The sequence below is a fragment of the Hemitrygon akajei genome, chromosome 21, assembly GCF_048418815.1.
Source record: "Hemitrygon akajei chromosome 21, sHemAka1.3, whole genome shotgun sequence".
NCBI lineage: Eukaryota > Metazoa > Chordata > Chondrichthyes > Myliobatiformes > Dasyatidae > Hemitrygon > Hemitrygon akajei.
Genome location: NC_133144.1, coordinates 13,959,362 through 13,980,466, shown reverse-complemented (window position 1 = coordinate 13,980,466; position 21,105 = coordinate 13,959,362).

Sequence of the window (21,105 nt, the reverse complement as noted above, 5' to 3'; positions counted from 1 at the left end):
CACCTCATGTCAATCTATCACATCTACATCAGATGGTTTCCTGGTTAGTTGCTAATATCAGGCTGGAAGGTGACAAACCAACACGTACAAACAAGCTGGATGAACTCAGCAGGTCAGGCAGCATCCGTTGACTGCTCCTTTCAACGGATGCTGCCCGACCTGCTGATGTTCATCCAGATTGTTTGTATGTGTTGATTTGACCACAGCATCTGCAGTGTACTTTGTATTTGGTAAGGTGACAAATAGGTGTTTACAGTTAGTCAACTGTGAGTTTCCCTGCCTGCTTGGTTTTGGTATTAGCTCCTTGCATTTCAGGGGCTTTTTTCTCTTCAGAGGATGTCACTAATTACATCTGTGCAGAGCAACTTAGCTTTAAAACTTCCCATTTATAAAGTTCAATAAATTAAAAACTTTGATTGCAAATTCTATTTTCATATGTGCTTGACGTCCATGACAGGACATCTGGTCAGACTCAGTCAGCACTGCCAACCAACGTTGTGTGTCCTGAGAAAGTAGTGGATGTCGTGTAAAGCCTGAAGGCTACACTTGCAACGACTGTACACCATTAGTCAGACAATTCGTGCAAAGCCTGAAGGCTACACTTGCAACGACTGTACACCATTAGTCAGACAATTCGTGCAAAGCCTGAAGGCTACACTTGCAACGACTGTACACCATTAGTCAGACAATTGTACACTCTTTTCTCACAGCTGGGGAATCGAGAACTAGACAGGATAGGTTTGGATAAGAGGGGAAAGATTTAATAGAAACTTGAGGGGCAACTTTTTTTTAAACAAAGGGTGGCCTATTTTTGGAATAAGCTGCTGAAGGAAGTGTAGAGACAGGTTTAATAACAACAATTAAAAGACAGTAGAACAGGTACCTGAGTAGGAAAGGTTGAGAGTAGGGGGTTCCCAACCTGGGGTCCACAGACTCCTTGCTTGATGGTATTGGTCCATGGTTGGGACCCTCTAGTTTAGAGGATCATGGACTAAATGTTGGTTAATGGGATGGACTTGGATGGAATCTTGGTTAGCATGGACCAGATGGGCCAAAGAGCCTGTTCTCCTTCTGTACGTCACTATGATTCTATGATCTTCGCCATAGTTCAAGGATTGCTCGGAGTTCATGCCTCCACCAATGTATCAAACTAAGTTTACTTGTTAAGTGTGATTCATCGTAGTGTAAGATTAAAAAAGATATAGCAAAAGGAGAAACAGAAACTATTCTAGAAAGCAGCAGCTCTGGTATGTTCTTCAACAAAGGTTGAAATAGATGGTCTGTGAAAAAGTAAAGAGATCACCCCGCAAGCGCAGGTATCAATATGAGTTTTTAGAATCTGAGTCAAATTGGATTAATAATTGTCAAAAACAAAATGTCTGCAACAAGGCGGCAACTGATGGAGCACTGCGTGTTACAGCCTGATCGGTGAGCTGCAAACTGATCATAGAACCGTAGTCAAAGAAAAGTACAGCGCGGAACAGGCTCTTCGGCCCATTGTCCACAACCTAACCATTTAAACTGCCTACTCCCATTGACCTGCTCCATATCCCTGCCATCCATGCGCTTATCCAAACTTCTCTCAAACGCTGAAATCGAGCTCACATACACCACTTGTGCTGGCAGCTCATTCCACACCCTCACGACCCTCTGAAGAAGTTTCCCCTCATGTTTCCCTTAAACTTTTCACCTTTCACCCTAACCCACATCCTCAAGTTGTAGTCCCAGCCAGCCTCAGTGGAAAAAGCCTGCTTGCATTTACCTTACCTATACCCCTCATAATTTTGTATACCTCTATCAAATCTCCTCTCAGTCTTCTACGTTCCAAGGGATAAAGTCCTAACCTGTCCGGCTTTACATGAGTTGGATTCCAAAATCGCTGTAGAGGGGTGGAAATGAACTGCATGCATCGCATGTGGGTGAGTGAGGCAAGGAGATCATTGGCAGGCAGTTAACATGAACGAGCCACACAGGCTGGAGGAACTCAGCAGGCCAGGCCAGACTCCGCATCTCCAGCAGCAGCAGAGCTTCCCTTGTTTATGAATGAGTGAGTGACTGAATAAATGGGAACGTGGAGAAGTGATTATTAGTGGCTGGGTATTTGAGTGAATGAAAGAGAGGAGAGATTGAATGAGGAATGAAGACAGCAGCATCAGATTCCTGAGCTTTAACCTGACCTGGGCCCAGAACAAAGCTGCAATCACGAATATCTACTTTCCTACAATCATTAGGTTTTGAATTGACCTGCACAGCCATAACCCTACCTCAGCCATGGAACACTACGGACCGTCTCTTGCCTTATTTGTTTCTGATTGTGAGTTTTTTGCACTAAAATCTTGTTTGGCACAGTGTTTTTCTAATTTACAGTATATGTCTTGTCTGAATCTATGCGCCTGTGATGCTGCTGCAAGTATGCTTTTCCCGATACCTGCAGGACTCGGCGTGTGAGGGAGAGTGAGTAAAGGGAATGAGTGAGAGTGGATGTTTGGGTGAGTGAGTCAGCAAGTATCTGAATCTGAGTGACTTGATGTGTGAGTGGGTGTCTGGGAGTGACTGGGGCACTGGTGAGAGTGGTAAGAGCAGTGGGAGAGTGGTCAGTGGGTGGATGAGTATCTGAGTGAGTGACTGGATGAATGACTGAGTGGGGATGCAGTTTACTGATTAGTCTGAGTAATTTGTGGGTTGTTGTTCAGCACGGTGAATGAGGTGTGAGTAAATCTGTGCAAATGACTAATAATCAGCTTCGGGAAGAATTAAAAATGTCAGAATTTCAATCCAAATAGGTGAACAGGGCCAGCATTTCCCACATTGCAAGTGCTGACAGCTCCGTCAACAGTATCACTAACACCAGTCCCAGGATCAGAGATGACGGCACTGACAGCGCTTGTTTGCTTGTTATTGGCAGGATTTGCTGGTCCAAGAGACTGCGGCCACCACCAGCGTCGCTGTGTCTGTGAAGAGTAGCCTGTGTGGATGACCATGGACATCATCTTCCCGAAGTGCTGAGTTGAAGCTTTCAAGTGAATGTGAAAGTACTTGAAGGAGAGCACAATCTGCCAGTGTCCTGGGCAACAGCTAGCCATCAAACACTCTCACTAAAATAGATCGAACCTTGGAACGGTTACAGAACAGGAGGAGGCCTTTCAGCCCATTGAGTCTGTGTCAGAGAAACTCACTAGTTCCACCTTCATCCTCTTCTCCATACGCCAGATCCTTATTGAAGACCGCAATGGAACCTAAACCCCTCAACCTTCTCCTCTCCAAACAGCCTTAGTCCTCTTGTAACCAGAGTCCATCATCCCCACCTGTTTATGGGAGCTTCTTGGGCAACTTTCTGGTACACACATTTTCATCTGGGCCACAGCCAATGTGACCATACTTCAGGCACTGGTGGTGGCACTTCATTGGCATCGCGATCTTCGGACACTCTAAGGTTTTGTAAGGTGTTATATGAGAGCAAACTTTCCTCCTGCTGTGAGGTGGTACACTGGTGCTGCCTTCAGCTGAGATGGAGGAGATTTCAGTTCTGATGCATAGGAGGGTGGGCTGGGCTCATCGTTCACTCAAAGTGGTGGGAGAGCAACAGGTAGTTTTGCTGGATTCTGCCAGATTATCATGTTGTGCTTTTTGAAATGGACACCAGTGGAGACAATCTAATTCATTCACAGGAATGGTGAGCTCTTTGCCTTCAAATTCCCCACAAACATGAGGCTGCACAAACTGACCACTGTCCGTGGTTCTGCAGAGATGACTTCAGATCTACAAGTTCCAGTAGAGAAGTATAGAACATACTAGAGATCAGGTCAGGACATAAACTGACCACTGTCCGTGGTTCTGCAGAGATGACTTCAGATCGACAAGTTCCAGTAGAGAAGTATAGAACATACTAGAGGTCAGGTTTCTGATCTTTGACCTTTTGCTGCCCTCAGATACACTCCACGGTGTCCAGGGACCTCCAGTCACTGCCAGAGACATGCCCGCATCCTAGCCACAGCTGGCACATCTGGCCGAAGCCCGGGCATCTAAATGGGTTCAGCAACCATCATTAAAAAGTTACCTTTAACCATATTTTTAGTTCAGTAATTTGACTTGGCTGGATACATATTTCATCACATTAAAGGTATTTGATGTTTTAAAATTTATCTCAACTTTCCTGAATGTCTAGAATTAAAAGTGACTTTTCAAAGGTGTGAGAAGGATTGGAGTGGGGTCAGTGTGGAGGAAGGGTCACTGCTCTGTGGGGACAAAGCAGGGTCTGGGTGGTCGGGAGACACCGTGCCGGGTGTGGGATGCAGGGGTGGAGGTGTATTTGGGATCTTCTACTCAGCATTGACACTGGGGCCAGAGGGCTCATTTCTGTGCTGTGTGAACCTGTGACTCTGTAACGGTCTAACTAAATGGACACTGGGGCCAGAGGGCTCATTTCTGTGCTGTGTGAACCCGTGACTCTGTAACGGTCTAACTAAATGGACACTGGGGCCAGAGGGCCCATTTCTGTGCTGTGTGAGCCTGTGACTCTATAACGGTCTAGCTAAACGGACACTGGGGCCAGAGGGCCCATTTCTGTGCTGTGTGAGCCTGTGACTCTATAACGATCTAACTAAATGGACACTGGGGCCAGAGGGCCCATTTCTGTGCTGTGTGAGCCTGTGACTCTATAACGGTCTAACTAAACAGACACTGGGGCCAGAGGGCCCATTTCTGTGCTGTGTGAGCCTGTGACTCTATAACGGTCTAGCTAAACGGACACTGGGGCCAGAGGGCCCATTTCTGTGCTGTGTGAGCCTGTGACTCTATAACGGTCTAACTAAACGGACACTGGGGCCAGAGGGCCCATTTCTGTGCTGTGTGAGCCTGTGACTCTATAACGGTCTAACTAAACGGACACTGGGGCCAGAGGGCCCATTTCTGTGCTGTGCGAGCCTGACTAAATGAATGACCTAAGGTGGCAGATGTCAGAAACCTTGAGAGCTGCATTCTGGACAGAGTTAGGTCAAGGCAACATGAGGAGTCACTGGATGACTGCAACAACAGAATGTGTTAAGGCTTACAGGGAAAGGACTGGAGAATGGAGATTTTAAAAAAACCAAACCAGCCATGATTCAATGGTGGAGCAAATTTGATGGGCTGAATGGCCTGACTCCACCCCTTCCATCATATCATCTTATGGTTTAACTATTGACGTAGGCTGGAACAACGTCGTTGGACCTGCTGTACTCAGCATTGTCACCCAGACAACCTACAGCCGGTGCTGCCTGTCGATGCTCTGCTCCTGATGGTTGAGCTTTCCCAGGAGTATCTTCTCCTCCTTGTAGAGCAGAGATCTCCATTAGGTTTCTCACTGCAGTTTATTTCCTTTCCCCACAGAGTGATGCAACACTGAAAAAGGCCCTCAAGCCCATCACATCATCAAGTCCTCGTCCACACCAATACCAGGTACCAGCAGATGGTTTGAAGCCCACGTCTCGGCAGTTCACGTGCTGTAGATAACGGCTATAGGACCATGCACAGCTCAGAGCAGATCACGGGGATCTGATGTCCCAGCTTGCCTCAGGTTCTCTCCTGATGCTGACTCTTCCTCTGAGACCAAGCTCAGAGCTCATACCAACACCAGGAAATCTGCAGATGCTGGAAATTCAAGCAACACACACAAAATGCCGGTGGAACGCAGCAGGCGAAGTCCTGACGAAGGGTCTCGGCCCGAAACGTCGACAGTGCTTCTCCCTATAGATGCTGCCTGGCCTGCTGTGTTCCACCAGCATTTTGTGTGTGTTACAAGGCATTGAATGCCAGTTTAAACAACACTACTCTGTGCATGGAGCATGGTTACAAGATGAGACTGGTTCATGCTGCTTTGCAGTCTGCCCAGTACCTGTTCAAACTTCAAAGGTAAAAGTAAATTTATTATCAAATTACATATATGCCACCATATACTACCCTGAGATTCATTTTCTTGCCGGCATTCATAGTAGATCAAAGAAATACAACAGAATCAATGGAAAACTATATACAGTACACATAAAGGCTGGCAAACAATGAACGTGCAAAAGAAGACACCATTTGTAAATACAAAAAACAAATAATAATAATAATAATAATAATAATAATAATAATAATAATAATAATAATAATAATAATAATAATAATAATAATAATAATAATAATAATAATAATAAATAAATAAATAAATAAATAAATAATACTGAGAACACGAGTTGTTGAGTTGTTGAAAGTGAGTGCACACTTCGTGGAATGAGTTTACTGCTGTGGTGAGTGAAGTTATCCACAGTGGTTTAGGGGCCTGATGGTTGAGGAGTAACAACTGTTCCTGAACCCGGTGGTGTGTGAGCGTAGGCTCCTATGCCTCTTCCCCCAATGTCAGCAGAGAGAAGGGAGGTGAGGGTCCTTGATGATGCTGCTTTCTTGTGCCAATCTTCCATGTAAATGTTCTCAATGGTCTTCCAACAGGGAGAGATGTCTTTAAGGGAAGGGGCTGCTTGCTGACTGACTCAGGCCAGGCCACAGGAGGACAGGCTGGACAGGAGGACGCACTGAAGTTCAGTGCAGCCATTGCTAAGGCTGTATTGGGAAGAACCATAGTCTAGCCTCCTTCTGCAACCACACACAAACAATAGGTGTAAGAGTTGGTGGAGAAACCCCTCGAATTATGAAAGGGGTATCACATTGGGGTGGAGTGTGGCTCATGATGGCAATAGTGCAATGTTTCTATGTTTTTCTCTCTTTAAAGTTTACACTACATAATGTATTGACCAATGGTTGCACGATTGGTGTCTTATATATTATCACCATCATTGTCATTATGCACCATGTTGTATTGTTGTGGTCTTATCTATGAGCATGACTCCTGCATCTGTGGGAAGTGCACTCAACTTAAGCACCCAACTCACTAGGTCAAGGAGCTGGAGTTGGAGCTGGAGCTGAGGTTGGAACTGGAATTGGAGTTGGATTCAGAGCTGGAGTTGGAACCGGAAATGGAGCTGGATGTACTCAGGGTCATCCAGGAGGCTGAAGGTAGATGAGTAGATGAGAGTTTTGGAGAGATAGTCACACCCAGAATGCAGCCTTTGAACAGTAGATGGGTGACCACCAGGGGAGGAAAGGGGATTAAACAGTCACTGTGGCTATTCCCCTCAGTAATAAGTGTACTTCTTTGGATACTGCTGGGGTTGGGGAGGGGGATGACCCATCAGATCCTGCAGCAGATGCCAGGCTGGTGGCACTGTGACCGGCTCGGAGGCTCGACAGGGAAGGGTAAAGTCAGGCAGTGTGGTAGTTATATGGGATGCAATAGTTAGAGGGACAGAAAGGAGACTCTGTGACCACAAAAAGATAGTGTGTTTCCTCCCAGGTGCTAGGTTCCATGATGTATTGGAGCAACTGCAGAAGATTCTCGAGGGGGACGGGGGAAAGCCAGAGGCTGTGGTGCACATTGGCACCAATGACATAGGTAGAAACGGGGATGAGGTCCAACACAGTGAGTATACAGAGTTAGGGAGGAGGCTGAGGAGAAGGACCTCCAAGGTAGTAATCTTTGGATTACTCCCTGTGCCATGGACTTTTGCAGGTAAGAATGGGATGATAGCATGGATGAATCAGTGGCTGAGGAGACGGTGCTGGGGCCAGGGTTTCAAGTTCTTGGATCATTGGGTTCTTTCCTGGGAAGGAGTGACCTGTACAAGAGGGACAGGTTGTGCCTGAACTGGAGAGGAATTATTATACTCAGGAGAATTTAAACTAGCTTGCAGAGGACTGGAGCCCCAAGTCAGTGAGGGAAGGATCGACCAGAAGGTAGATGTTAGGCAAAGTATTAAAAGGCAAAATCTAAATAACAGGTATGATGAGTTGGATAGCTTGAAGTGTGGATATTTTAATGCTAGGAGTATTATGGTTAAGGGGATTAACTTAGGGCATGGATCAGTAGATGGAACTACAATGTTGTAGCCATTACTGAATCGGTTGAGAGATGGGTAGGAATGGGTGAAAACCAGCTTTTCGAAGTTTTAGATGAGATAGAGGAGGAGGTAAAAGAGGGGGTGGAGTTGCACTACTAATCAGTGACAATATCACGGCAGCACTCAGGGGAGACTTGATGGAGGGGTCAGACACTGAGTCCATTTGGGTGGAACTCAGGAATGGGAAGGGTGCAATCACACTGATGGGATTGTAGTACAGACCCTCCAACAGTCACTGGGACATTGACGACAGATATGTAATCAGACTTAAGGAAATGTGTAAAAATAATATGGTGGTATCATGGGGGATTTCAACTTCCCTAGTATAAACTGGGACCTTCTTAGTGTAAAGGGTTTGTGGGGAGGGCAGACTCTGTTGAGTGAATTCAGGAAGGTTTCTTAAATCAATTATGTGAACAAGCTAATGAGAGAAAGGTTCGCGTTGGACCCGATGTTCAGTACTGAGCCACACCAGGTGACTGGATGTTTGGTGGGTGAATAGTTAGGAAGCATAGAAACATAGAAAATAGGTACAGGAGTAGGCCATTCGGCCCCTCGAGCCTGGACCGCCATTCAGTATGATCATGGCTGATCATCCAACTCAGAACCCTGTACCTGCTTTCTCTCCATACCCCCTGATCCCTTTAGCCACAAGGGCCATATTTAACTTACTCTTAAATATAGCCAATGAACCAGCCTCAACTGTTTCCTGTGGCAGAGAATTCCACAGATTCACCACTCTCTGTGTGAAGAAGTTGTTCCTCATCTCGGTCCTAAAAGGCTTCCTATGAGCAGTGAGCATAACTCATTAATTTTTCAGGATAGCTATAGATAAGGATAGATGTGATCCTCTGGGGGAGTTTTAAAATGGGGTAGGGCAAATTACGAGGGCGTTAGGCAGCAACTAAGAAGCATTAATTGGGAACACCTTTTCTTTAGCAAATCCACATCAGACATGTGGAGAGTGTTTAAAGATCAATTGCACAGAGGACAGGACAGGTATTTTCCTGTTAGAAGGAAGGACAAAAATGGAAAGATACGAGAACCTTGGTTGTCCAGTGAGGTGATGGATTTAGTCAAGAAAGAAAAGGAAAATAATGTAAAGTTTCGGAAGTCAGGATCAAACGGAGCACATGAGGATTGTAAGGAAGCCAGAAAAGAACTAAAGAAGGGAATTAGGAAAGCCAGGAGGGGTCATGAAAAGTCCTTGGCAAGTGGGGTTCAGGTGAATCCTAAGGCATTCTATACAGACACCAAGAGCAAACGTATAATTAGTGAGAGGGTAGTTCACTAAAGGATGAAGAGAGGGGATGACATTTTCTTGGATGCAAAGAATGTGAGTGAGGTACTTAATGAGTACTTAGCTTCAGTATTTACCAAGGAAAAGGATACGGAGAACCAGGAGAATAGTGTTGAGTGTATAAATCCGTTAGAGTGTTTAGAGGTCAAGGAGGAAGAAGAGTTTGCGCTTCTAATGAGTTTTAAGATGGATAAGTCCTCAGGGCCTGATGGGATTTACGCCAGGTTATTGAAGGAGGTTGGAGACGAGATTGCCGGGCCCTTGACCAGTATCTTTGTGTCTTCTCTAGCCACAGACGAGGTCCTGGAGGACTAGTGAGTGGCTAATATTGTACCTCTATTAAAGAAGGGAACAAGGGAAAATCCTGGGAACTATAGTCTCATGTCAGTTGTAGAGAAATTGGAGAAAATTCTTAGGGATAAGATACTGTATATGAGCATTTGGAAACCCATGGCCTAATTAGGCAAACTGATTGAGTTTTTTGACAAGGTGATGAGAAAGGTTGATGGGAGTAGGGCAGTAGATGTTGTCTATATGGATTTTAATGAGATGTTTGACAAAGTCTCTCATGGGAGACTAATCCAGAATATTAAGATGCATGGGGTCCACGGAGAATTGGTTGTTTGGGTTCAGGACTGGCTCGAGGTATAGAAGACAGAGGGTGCTCATATGACCATCCACCACCTACTCCCATGGCTTCTCAAGACACTCTTCAGGGGCTAAGCAGGTGGTACACTTTGCCCAAGGGTGACCTGCAGGCTAGTGGAGGGCAGCAGCGCATACAGAGACACATCTCCACCCCATCACCCATTTATATGTATTGTGATCATGAATGAAGTCCATTTTTGAATTTTAAAAATTCCTTAAGACAAAACACAGTGGCAAAGTGATTAGCATAACAGTATTACACAGCCAGCAACCCGGGTTCAATTCTGCCGCTGTCTATAGGAAGTTTCTACATTCTCCCTGTGACCGCATGGGTTTCCTCCAGCATTCCAGTGATGAATCGGTCAGTAGGTTAACTGGTCACGTGGGCGCAGCTGGGCTAGTGGCCCTGGTACTGTGCAGCATCTCTAAGTAAATAAAGGTTCAGAAAGGGATTTTATGTCATTGTTGTGGAAAAGCACAGGGTACAACCGTATCTCCAACTGTCCTGTTTAAAGTGGGAACTTCTCTGTTAGTCAGCTGTAGCTGCCAACTCAGAGAAAGCCAGTCACATTGTCGGTTCAGTTATTGATTTATTTATTATGGAACAGAGACCCCCTCTGAGACCCCCAGTTTAACCCTGGCTTAATCACGAGACAATTCACAATGACCAATAAGGACTGTGGGAGGAAACCGGAGCAGCTGGAGGAAACCCCCGCCTCCGTTCCAGTGGAGCCAGGCAAAACAGCAGTCTCCCATTACTGAAGGACTGGCAGGAGGCAGCGAGCAGCTGCTTTCACACAGAGGCACTGGAGCTGCTGATTACGAGCAGCAGCCAGCAGTCCCATCCACTCGAACTCCATCATAGAGTGCTGCATTCTAACAGTTTATGCAAACAGAAATGTGGGCGTCCATCTCGTACCTTTCACCACACAATTCCAGGCAGCCCCATTAGATAGATTACATATAACATACAACCATGTAACAATTACAGCACAGAAACAGGTCATCTCGGCCCTTCTAGTCCGTGCCGATACTTACACTCACCTAGTCCCACTGGCCCACACTCAGCCCATAACCCTCCATTCCTTTCCTGTCCATATACCTATCCAATTTTACTTTAAATGACAATACCGAACCTGCCTCTACCACTTCTACTGGAAGCTCATTCCACACACATTCTCATTCAAGCTCATTCTCTGTGAGCGCACGGAAGTCATGGAGACACAGAGTCACAGAAAACTACAGCACAGAAACAGGCCCTTTGGGCCATCGAGTTTGTGCTGGAAAGCTGGTTTCTGTGTCTCTGCACTCAGCCTGTTTAAAGGGCTTGCTTCTGCTTCCCGCTGCAGCCTGGGAGACTGCCCAGGGCACAGTGAAGCACCTCCTGTGCGGGGACTGCCCCGTGCTGCTTTGTTAATGAGCTGGAGGCACAGAGCAGATGTGGAGGAGAGCAGAGAGATCGGGGATCCCGAAGGACGAGCTTTCTCACTACCAAATCACTCCAGGTAGCAGCTGGTCTGTGCCCTACGTCCCATGCATCAGTGGAAGATGTCACACGAGGACGTTGAACCAGATTCCCTTGTCGTGCTTCTGGTGTAGTGATGAAAACCACCAAACAGGCTGAACTGAAAGTCACGGACATCAAATGCACCAAGCTGAATGAAGGCTTTGTAGAACCAGAAACTCTCTCACTGTTGGTGAAACTAATGTCATGAAGGAGACAACACCCTCAAGAAATCTCTCACATATTCACTCCGTTGAGCTTATGCTAGCTCTCAGCTCACAGAGCAATCCCACTTCCACAGATTGTTTTTTCTGTAATCTCGTCTCCCAATTCACATACTGGGGTGGGAGGGACTTAGAGCAGCCAATTTTCCTATCAGTCTGCGGGTTTCTGGGATATGGGAGGAAACTGGAGCACCCGGGGAGAGACCCACGTGGGAGAATGTGCTGGTTCCACCCAGGTAGCATCCAAGGTGCGGACTGACGTATCTGGGGAGCACTGGGGCTCTAGAGGCACCACTGAGCTACGCCATTTGGGATGAGCGAGGAAACTTTGAGCCCCTGAACTTGTAAACATAGAAATAGTTGCTCTGTACTTTGTTACAGTGTTGTATAGCAGAACTCCTACAACTCAGCAAGGGCAGCAGCTTGGTAGTGCCAGTTCATCAGATTTTCTAAACCATTGTAAGTTGTCTATAAATTCATAGAGTACCACAGGCCTTTTGGCCCATCCAGTCCATGCCAACTCGATCTTCAGCCCAGTCCATCTACCTTGCACATAGATCATATCATTCTATAACTCACCCATCCATGTAGCTCGCCAAACTTTTCCTTAATGCTTCGATTGAACCTACATGCACCACTTCTCTGGCAGCTTATTCCACACTCACACCAGAATCAGAGTCAGAATCAGGTTTAATATCACAAACAAGATGCTAGAAATCCGAGCAACACACACAAAACGCTGGAGGAGCTCAGCAGGACAGGCAGCATCTATGGAAAAAAGTACAGTCGACGTTTCGGGCCGAGACCCTTCAGCAGGATATATCTCGCGGAACTTGTTGTTTTGCGGTGCAATCCATAAAAAATACTATAAATTACGATGAGATAAGTGTTAAAAATTACATAAAATAAATAATGCAAAAAGAGCGAAATTAGTGAAGTAGTTCATGGGTTGGTTCGTTATCCATTCAGAAGTTCGAACTGGGAGGGGAAGAGGCTGTTCCTAAAATGTTGAATGTGTGCCTTCAGGCTCCAGTGCTTCTTTCCTGACGGTGTAACAAAGGTGAGGGCACGGCCTGGTAGTGGGGATTGTTACTGACGGATGCTGCCTTTTGAGGCATCATCTTTTGAAGATGTCCTCAGTACTGGGAAGGTTAGTCCAATGATAGAGTTGGCTGAGTTTGCAACCCTCTGCAGCTTTTCTGACCCTGTACAGCAGGGGTGGCCAATCTTTTACATTCCATGCGTCGATTTTTTCACTCACGAGTACAGATGTGCCATACAGCTCTTGTGCCCCCATTCAATTCTTGTAAAAATATGTTATTATAGAACTCATTTGTGAACAAATAGATGCATGGAATGTAAAAGGATGGCCACCCCTGCTGTACAGTGACCCCCTCCATACCAGACAGTGGAGCAAACAGTTAGAATACTTTCCACGGATTCCCTCATAATTCCCTCATAATAGCATAATACTTCCCTCAGATTCCACTTGGATATTTCACCTTTCACCCTACACCTATGACCTTTAGTGCTAGTCTCACCAAAATGAGGGGAAAATGCCTTCATTCATTAATATTTCTATTATTATCTCAACACTCTTAACGTTCGATTTCCTAGACATTACACCATTTATTAATAAGTTCTTCAGGGAACCAGGTAAATAGAAAGGGAACACAGCAACTGGGGCCTGGTGAGTGAGTAGGGATTACAGCAACGATCGATCACCTGCTGTGTCAGAGCCAGACAATCTGGATTTCCAGACAGAGCTTTAGTGATTCTCCACCCGGTGTGAAGTGCAATGATTCCAGCACTGTCAGCACCCTCTAGTGGTCAGAGGTGCACACAGAATAATTGGTTTTGCGGAGGAGAGAGAGAGAGTTGGTGAAGGGAGTGCTGCGTGCCTTGAGTCCTCTCTTCGTACAGTACACGTACACATCACAGGTTCCTTAAGCTTGTTATCACCAGGAGTGGTAGTGGGGATAAGCTCCCACTACCTATTAAATGCTCCCAATGGTGTGCACCTCGAATAGCCTCTGACAACCAAGTTCAGCTCCTGGTTTTCACGTGTGGCTTAGCTACTAAGCCCGGCAGAACCATTCCTACTGACAGGAGAAGGGGCAAAAGAGGGATACTGGTTCCTTAAAACCCGTCGCTTCGGGCAGATGGGGTTCATCAGCCGTGGTTGGCAGCTCACCTAGGAGAAGGGAAACCCTGATCTCAAACCTCGCGCTACACCCACTGATGGGGAAGGCTTTGGGAATAAACCCCGAGGGAAACTTGGGAGCTGGAGTCCCTAAGGTGGTCCTACGTTGAGTTCAATGCCGACTGGCAACTCCTGTGACGCTGCTGGTACCAAACTGTATCGATCTCTGCCGTTCCTTTGGGTTCATCAGCAAGGTGGAGAGGGAGAGCCTGCTTTCTACATCACACTGCCCAGGCTTGTGTATCTAGACAGCTAGGATGCAATATCCATGGTCAACTCTGACTGACGGTTAACTCTGACCTCACCTCACACATCACAGTAAGTCGACAAGTGAAATGAGCCTAGACGCTGAATTCTCACTTCAAGATATCTCAACAGTCTCTGTTGATGGTCAATCTCTGGTCAGATAACATTGCCTAGTAGTCCATAACCATCATCCACTTCCACAGGCTCCGATCAATAACGGTGAAACAGCTGTAGCTTGCACGATCTGATAGCACACATCGGACAAGAATGACCTGTGGATTGTTATACAACAGGAATCAGGATGACCAAGCTGGGGTTCACTGGCTTCGACTGTGGAGTGCACCAACCTGCACCTGGGCTCCGGCTTTTGCCCCGACTCCTCATTTATTGCCCCTGATCTCTACCTCCCTTCATCCCTGACCTGTCCCCTTACTCCCTGTGCTACCCCCAACCTAAAATCAACTAACTCTGAGCCACTGTGATGAGCCGACACAGCCTACTGCAATGGCAGATTGGGGGCTCCCAACCTACTTTACGCCATGGACCTCGACCAATAAGCAAGGGGTCCGTGGAGCCCAGGTTGGATGGAGCTGCAGAAACAAGCCACACAGTTGTGAATTTACAGAGAGCGGAGTGGGGGTGGTGACCACGCTCAGAATAACTTTGACGCTGGTGTTGCTGATCGTGGTCCGTTCGGAAGGAAGTCAAGGATTCAGCTGCAGAGGGAAGCATTCACCACCAGGGTCCAGAGTTTCGCGATGTTTGCTTGGAATTATAGTACTGAAAGTGGAGCTGTAGTCAATAAACAATAGTCTGACATACTGTAGATGTCTTTCTGTCCAGATGCTCCAGGGATGAGTGTAGGTCCAGGGAGATGAACTCCATAGGAGACTGTTTCCATGGGAGGCAAATTGCAAACATAGGACATAGAAATTTACAGCACATTACAGGCCCTTCGGCCCACAATGTTGTGACAACCATGTAACCTACTCTAGAGACCACCTAGAATTTCCCTAGCACATAGCCCTCTATTTCTCTAAGCTCCATGTACCTATCTAAGAGGCTTTTAAAAGACCCCATTGTATCCGCTTCCACCACTGCAATGCATTTCACGCACCCACCAATCTGTGTGAAAAACTTACCCCTGACATCCCCCCCCCAGTGCCTATTTCCAAGCACCTTAAAACTATGCCTCCTCATGTTAGCCATTTCAGCCCTGGGAAAAAGCCTCTGACTATCCACACGATCAATGCCTCTCATCATCTTATACACCCCTCATCCTCCGTTGCTCCAGGGAGAAAAGGCTGAGTTCACTCAATCTATTCTCATAAGGCATGCTCCCCATTCCAGGCAACATCCTTGTAAATCTCCTCTGCACTCTCTCTATAGTATCCACATCCTTCCTGTAATGAGGTGACCAGAACTGAACACAGTAATCCAAGTGGGGTCTAACTGAGGTCTTATATAGCTGTAACATTACCTCACGGCTCTGGAACTCAATCCCATGGTTGATGAATCCAACACACCATAAGCCTTCTTAACAACACTGTCAACCTGCGCAGCAGCTTTGAGTGTCCTATGGATATGGACCCCAAGATCCCTCTGATCCTCCACACTGCCAAGAGTCTTACCATTAATAATACATTCTGTCTTCAAATTGGACCTAACAAAATAAACCACTTCACACTTATTTGGGTTGAAGTCCAATTGCCACTTCTCTGCCCAGTTCTGCATCCTACTGATGTCCCACTGTAAACTCTGACAACCCTCCACAACCTTCCAGACTATCCACAACATCTCCAACCTTTGTGTCATCAGCAAACTTACTAACCCACCTTTCTACTACTTCATCCAGGTTATTTATAAGAATCAGAAAGAGGAGGGGTCCCAGAACAGATCCCTGCAGAACACCACTGGTCACCAACCTCCATGCAGAATACAAACCATTTACAACTATCCTTTGCCTTCTGTGAGCAAGCCAATTTTGGATCCACAAAGCAAGGTCTCCTTGGATCCCATGCCTCCTTACTTTCTGAAGGAGCCTTGTATGGGCAACCTTATCAAATGCCTTACTGAAATCCATATACACTACATCCACTGCTCTACCTTCATGTGTTTTGTTACATCCTCAAAGAATTCAATCAGGCTCATAAGGCACGACCTGCCCTTGACAAAGCCATGCTGACTATCCCTAAACAGATTATGTCTCTTCAAATGCTCTTAAATCCTGCCTCTCAGGATCTTCTCCAACAACTTGCCCACCACTGAAGTCAGACTCACTGGTCTAGAATTTCCTGGGTTATCTTTACTCCCTTTCTTGAACAAAGGAATAACATTTGCAACCTTCCAATCATCCAGTATTTTTCTCATCCCTATTGATGATGCAAAGATCATCGCAAGAGGCTCAGAAATCTCCACCCTCACTTTCCAAGGTAGCCTGGGGTATATCCCATTCGGTCCCAGTGACTTATATAACTTAATGCTTTTCAAAAGCTCCAGCACATCCTCTTTCTTAATGTCTATATGCTCAAGCGTCTCAGTCCACTGTAAGTCATCCCCTCAACTGCCAAGGTCTGTTTCCCCGGTGAATACTGAAGCAAAGTATTCATTAAGTACTTCCGCTACCTCCTCTGACTCCATGTGCACGTTTCCGCTATTGCACCTGATTGGTCCTATTCTCACATGGCTTATCCTCTTGCTCTTCACATACTTGTAGAATGCCCTGGGATTTTCCTTAATCCTGCTCACCAAGGCCTTTTTATGGCCCCTTTTGGATCTCCTAATTCCATTCTTAAGCTCCTTCCTAGCAACCTTGTAATCTTCTGGAGTTCTAACAGTACCTAGTTTCTTGAACTTTTTGTAAGCTTTTCTTTTCTTCTTGATTCGATTTTCTACATACTTTGTACGCCAGGGTTTTTTGACTCTACCATCCTGTCCCTGCCTCAGTGGAACATACCCTATGCAGAACTCCATGCAAATACGTTCTGAACATTTGCCACATTTCTGCTGTGCATTTCCCTGAGAATATCTGCTCCCAAGTTCCTGTCTAATAGTATCATATTTCCTCCTACCCTAATTTAAATGATTTCTCAAATTGTCTGCTCCTATCCCTCTACAGTGCTATGGTGAAGGAGATAGAGTTGTGGTCACTACCTGCAAAATGCTCTCCCACCGGGAGACCTGACACCTGACCAGGTTCATTTCTCAATACCAGATCAAGTACAGCCTCTCCTCTAGTTGGCTTATCTACATATTGCATGAGGAAACCCTCGTGAACGCAGCTTGCAGTGAGCCATGACCAGTCTCCCATTGAACTTCCTGATGTGGATATCAGAGCCATTGGGCAATATTTGTAAAGGCAGGCTCCCAGGCTCGGAGACTGCTAGGTCTGCCCGGGGGAAATAATGCTGGAGAAAGAGAGATTTGTGAGGAGTTGGGAAATAGAGGCAAAAATTCAGGAGGTTTTGCCAAGGGAAGAAATGAAATTCTAGATTCTGTCCGGCTTGAGGGTAGAAATGTAGCAGAGGAAGTGGAGGATTGATAATCATCACTGTCCAGGGCCTGGATGGTGAAGTTCTGCTGTTAGGATTGACTTCATAATTTGTAAGAAAGTTTGAATTCAAATTGAAAAATGAATGAAAACCAAACATTCCTGTAAAACGTATTGAAGGGACAACAGAGCACATCGAATATGTCAATCTTAGATGACAGATTGCTGCCAGGCCAAACCTCTACCACAAGACAACCAGATCCAGGAACTGACACGGGAATCAGTCATTAAATTACTTCATTAACAGCCCAAACATCTCACCTCTTACCACTGCAGATTCTGTGAAACTGCTTGCTAATTGCTTCTGAAGGATTCTGTCTTTCTGAAGCTTGAAGCAATAAATGTTTGAAGTGCATGAGTATTCAGCGCCAAGTGTGAGATCCAGGAAATGATTTCAGCGAGCAGCTGAAAGACTTGGAAAACAAGTCTCGCTGGCAGCTGACGCTCAGTGTGATGGCGGAATTCTCCGAGGTGCAAAGAATGGACTTGACCTGCTTGGCATTATTTAGAGTCATAGAAAAGTACAGCGCAGAAAGGCCCTTCAGCCCATCTAGTATATGCTGGACCACTTAAACTGCCATACACCTATTGACCTACACCGGGACCACCCCTACCATCCATTTAGAATATCTTTGGGGGGTTAAAAGGAGAAGATAGGAAAATGGGGTTGTGAGAAAATAAATCAGTCATGATTGAATGGAGGAGCAGACTCGATGGGTAGAATGGACTAATTCTGCTTCGATGTCTATGATCTTATGATCTTATTTAGGGACGAGAGGAACAGCTAGGTTATTGGCATTGGTTTTGATTTATTATGGTCTCTTCTACCGAGAAACAGTGAAAAACTTGCCTTGCATTCTGTCCTTACAGATGGAACCATTACATGGTGCATTGAGTTAGAACAAGGAAAAACAGTAACAATACAGAATAGAGTTTAACAGCTATAGAGAAAGTGCAGTGCAGGTAGACTATAAAGTACAAGATCATAACAAGGAAGAGTGTGAGGGCAAGAGTCCATCTTATTGTACAAGAGTCCGATAACAGTGGGGTAGAATCTGTCCTTGGGCCTATTGGTACATGCTTTCATGCTTTGTATCTTCAGCCTCATTGGGGAGGGGAGAAGGGGGAATGTGTGGGGGTGCTGGGGTCTTTGATCACGCTGGCTGCTTTACTGAGGCAGTGGGAAGTGTAGACAGAGGAAGGCTGGTTCCTGTGATGTGTTGAGGTGGCACCAAAACTCCCTGCAGTTTCTTGCAGTCACATGTGGAGCTGCGCCGTACCAAGTCGTCACGCACTCTGTTATCACGTATCCCTTTCTATCGGATTTAGGGAATAGAGGATCATCTAGTTAACCCATCCTTCAACATAAAAAGGTCCATTACCTAGCTTCCGCTGACACATTAAGGCCATCAAAAGCAGTCACCGGGCTAAGCCATTCTGATTCTGTATTCGTGTAACGATGCAGGAGGTTCATGCTGACTGTTGCTCACTGAGCCCCCACGATGAGATCTGTCTCCTTTAGGAACACGTTGTTAAAGATATATCCTCACCTCTCAATGCACAGTTCACGATGTGTCACTCTTGTCACTTTCTACTCTGCCTGTTGTATGTCCACGTAACACTGTAACAAAAGCAGAATACTCCCGGGACACAAGAGACGGCAGATGCCGGAATGTGGAGCAACACACGAAAAGCTGGAGGAAGTCAGCAGGTCGGGCAGCATCTACAGAGAGAAATGGACAATCGATAGTTTCAGTTGAGAATCTTGATGACACATTTCTCTCCATAAATGATGTCTGACTTATTGAATTTCTCCAACTTCCTTGGACATTTTGGTGTCTAGTGCTTTTTGCACTTGGAGAAGCCAGTCAGTATTTGAGTATTAAAAGAGTTTCTGACATCTGGGAATTGTGCCCCCATTGTAAATATATAATTCTGCAAACTTACCTGTCAATGTTCAACATATCGAAGCAGGCAATTATAACCATTAAAGCTGTAGTTTCATTTAATGTTGCCTCTGTTCAAAAGTATTTAAAAATCTCTGTACAGTTGCAGCGAGGAGAGGAGAATCAGATCCTCCAAAAGACTTGTTTGTGTTGGATAAAGACCTTTTACAATCCGCCGGGTTCAGTCTCCAGTGCCCAGTGACAGACTCCACTGCTCTACACTCATAATGTGTGGCTGTGCACAGCTCAAATGCCACGAATAAATTCACCAATAACACAACTGTTATTGGTAGAAATCACAGATGGTGATGAGGGAGGCATAGAGGAGTGAGATAGATCAGCTTGTTGAGTCATGCCACAACAAGAACATTGCACTCAAGATCAGTAAGACCAAGGAATTGATTATGGACTTCAGCAAGGGGAAGCCAGGAGAAAATACAGTGGTCCTCATCGACAGGTTCAGCAAAGGAAAGAGTGAGTACGATCCTGGGTACCAACATCTCCGAGGATCTGTCTCGGGCTCCACATTGATGCAAGGCTTGCCAGTAGCTTTACTTCATTAGGACCTTGAGAAGATTTGGTATGTCATCAAAGACTCCAGCAAATTTGTACAGATGTTCTGTGGAGAGCACACTGACTGGTTGTATGGAGACTCCAAAGTGCAGGATCGCAGGAGGCTTCAGAGGGTTTCCATCATGGACACAAGATTCCCCGCCACTGAGAGCATCTTCAAAAGGTCATGCGTCAAGAAAGTGGCACCTATCATTAAAGATTACACTCTGATCTTCCAGAGGACTGATTTCCAATCCTGCTATCCTTTTGCTCTTAATATATCTGTAGGAACACTTGGCATTCTCCTTCAACTTGTCTGCTAGAGCAACCTCATTCCTTCTTTTAGCCCACCTGATTTCCTTCTCGCATTTCTTGTACTCCTCAATAACCTCATTAGTTCCTAGGCCTATTTCATTAACTCTTATTCTGACAGGAAAATACAAGCTTTGTACTCTCAAAATTTGAAGGTCTCCCACTTACCAAGTACACCTTTGCCAGAAAATACACTGTCCCAATCCACACTTGCCAGATCTTTCCTGATGCCATCAAAATTACTCCAATTAAGAATCTCAGCCCAAGGACCAGACCGATCCTGTTCCATAAACATATTGAAACCAATGGCATTATGACCCCTGCACAAACTTCTGTCACTTGCCCTGTCTTATTCCATAATAGGAGATCTAGTATCATACTCTGTCTAGCTGAGACTGCTATGTACTGATTAGAGAAACTTTCCTGAACACGTTTGACAAACTCTTTCCCATCCAGCCCTTTTACAGTATGGGAGTTCCAGTTAATACGAGGAATGTTAAACTCACCTATGATCACAACCTTGTGTTTTTTGCAACTATCTGTGATGTCTCTAGAAATGCACTCCTCTAAACCCGGCAGGCTATTGATGGTCTATAATTTTATTCAATTAATGTGGTCATACCTTTCTTCTTCCTCAGTTCTGCCCA